This window comes from Liolophura sinensis, chromosome 4 (genome assembly GCF_032854445.1).
Source record: "Liolophura sinensis isolate JHLJ2023 chromosome 4, CUHK_Ljap_v2, whole genome shotgun sequence".
Lineage (NCBI taxonomy): Eukaryota > Metazoa > Mollusca > Polyplacophora > Chitonida > Chitonidae > Liolophura > Liolophura sinensis.
Window position 1 is genome coordinate 17,536,516 of NC_088298.1, and position 2,637 is coordinate 17,539,152.

Sequence of the window (2,637 nt, forward strand, 5' to 3'; positions counted from 1 at the left end):
TGCTTTTATACATCAACGCATTTCCATTCATACCATTTAGTTTGTTTACTTCAAACGTTCCTCTTTAAATGCAGCTCATTAGCTTTCGCATCGGCGACAGCACGCACACAGATAAACTTTAGTGGAATACTAGACATATCTACGATCTATATGGCAAAGCTCAAAATTATTCAACGTCGTACTGAAAAGAAAAAAAAGAATAGAGGCCGTGTTCCCACAGACATGCCATTGCATTTGCGATTACTCGTCCGATGGTTCTTCAGAGAATGGGAATTACACAAATACGCTGGTCAGGAATGCTTCATGTGTTTCCACAGACTCCGCACGTATTATCGCCGTGCGGATCGAACATGTCCCATTTTTAACGCAACGAACGATTATTTATTGCTTGGGTGGATTAACGGGATAGCAGATTATACAAGTGAACGCATTGGTCAAAGCAGGGGCCGAGTAAACACTGTAGCGAATGCAACGCATGGGCCGTGGAAACACCGTATCGAATGCGTTAAGCAATCACATGAACTAACGCAAGCGCAACCGCGTGTCCGTGGAATCAGTGTTGTACAAGGGGGTTAGTTTTGGGAGTGCAGCAACCCTTATCATAGCGTACACTTGGTAAACCATAATCAAACAAGCCACTGGCGAATTTATTTCCGTACACAGACCGAGTTCTTTAGTGTTCGTCACATTTATGGAAGGGAGATAATGTCCCGTAAACTTCATGTAAGACACACCAAATTAGTGGGGACTATAGGAGCACTGTCAACTGCGAGGGTGGCGTATACAACTGAACCGATTCACCATGAAAGTATAAATGAACCGACTCACCATACACGTATAAATGAACCAAGTCGCCAAGTAAGTAAAACTGAACCTACTCGCCAAGCAAGTATAACTGAACCCACTCGCAAAGTAAGAATAACTGAACCGACTCGCCAAACAAGAACCGATGAACAGTAAATATCGTCAAATTCAAAGATAATTTGGGAAAAGGGTTAAACATTATCTACATAAATGTTTAACGATATCCAGAAAAGAATCCATAAACGCCATTTTGCTATAACAAGAGTACAGGCTTTATTAGTACATTTGGACACAGACCCCCATTACGACTTCCGTTTTTCAGTAGGGACGATTGTAGTTCTGTGTATTTTAGGGTGTAAAGTCTTTTTTTGCTGCCAGCCTGCCGTTTTTGGTGTACAGGTGCATGCTTGGTATCAAAATGATGGAAATTGTCTAAGATTTGGGCAGGTATGAGTTTTAATGGTGAAAGTTTGAAATTCTGGGCGAGAGGACACAAGGAGACAGGTGGTGATGAGGCTGCGAGTGACGTCCCCTTGGCGTTGCCAGGCACCCCTCCCAGCTGCCGGCATGGAAAGGTCCAGATTTTGACGGTCAACCTATGTCAAGATTTTTACAGCTTCTTTCTCACAGGCTGGGCCAGGTATGCACCAAAGCGTATTGGCCTCGGAATGTTTGGGACTGAGCTACAGCGCTAAACGTTAACATTGTCGCTTATGGAAAACTAATGGGGGTCTGTGGCCATTTACAGAAAACGGTTTAGTGTCCACCATGTAACCATCGTATCTCGTTTCAATACACCTGTCGTAATGTTGACTTGCGTGTATTCATAGTACTGCCTCACTGGAAGGCAGCCGCCGTGCATCACTACACACAGATCATCGCTGTCCTTAAAGCCTCAACCAACCCCAAGCATCAGCCGCCTTAAAATGAAAATGAGCGCAAAATGCCTATGTACCGCTTGGGTTTTCATGCCATGCTTAACAATTTTTCATTCATATGAAAACGACGAAGCATTAGGTGTGTGCGCATATATTGAGTCTTCTTGCGGCAGGGCGAGTCCATGCCGCCAAAGTGCTGCGGCCATTGAAGTATCATGCCGAATACACCAAAGATGATATCCCACCCAGTCACATTATACTGACACCGGGCCAACCATCACTGTTTCCCTGCTCTAATCGCTTTCTGCTCAACACCAAGAGAGGGCGCAGCAAGAAACCATTTATAGTCTTTGGTTTGGCCGGACCTTAGTTTGATCAACTTGTTCTCGTCACGGTATGGCTGAAATATTGCCGATATGGCGATAAACCACAGTCATTGGATTCAATTATTCGCTAGTTTGATCCTAGGCCACGAGCACAACAACAAACCTGAATCACAAAAGTATTTAGAGCACAGTTTTCTTTTATTATAAAAAAAACTGAAAACGCGCATACTAAAACTACATGTGCGCCTAGAACGTTTTTATTTTCATAATCTTTTACCATATTTTTTTTGTTTGAAAATGCGAATAGCATACTCCCAGAAAAAGTGAAACGGGACTCAAAGGTTTACGTGTAAGAGAGGAAAGAAACAGAAAACGATTAAACGAAATAGAACTTACCTGGTAATAAAATTCTTTAATAACGTGATCTGATTTCATGGAAGTAGGAAAACTGTACAGTTTTGCAGTGTAAGTTTCACTACAAGAAGCAATAACGTATTAGTGTTTGCGCAAATTGTGCGTCAACGAAAAGCCATTTAGCGCCTGTTTTCAGAATTTTGTAGACAAGGGGAAGTAACTCTCAACATATTTTGAGGAACACAGTCCACGCGCAAGAGCAATTTCAGTACCTC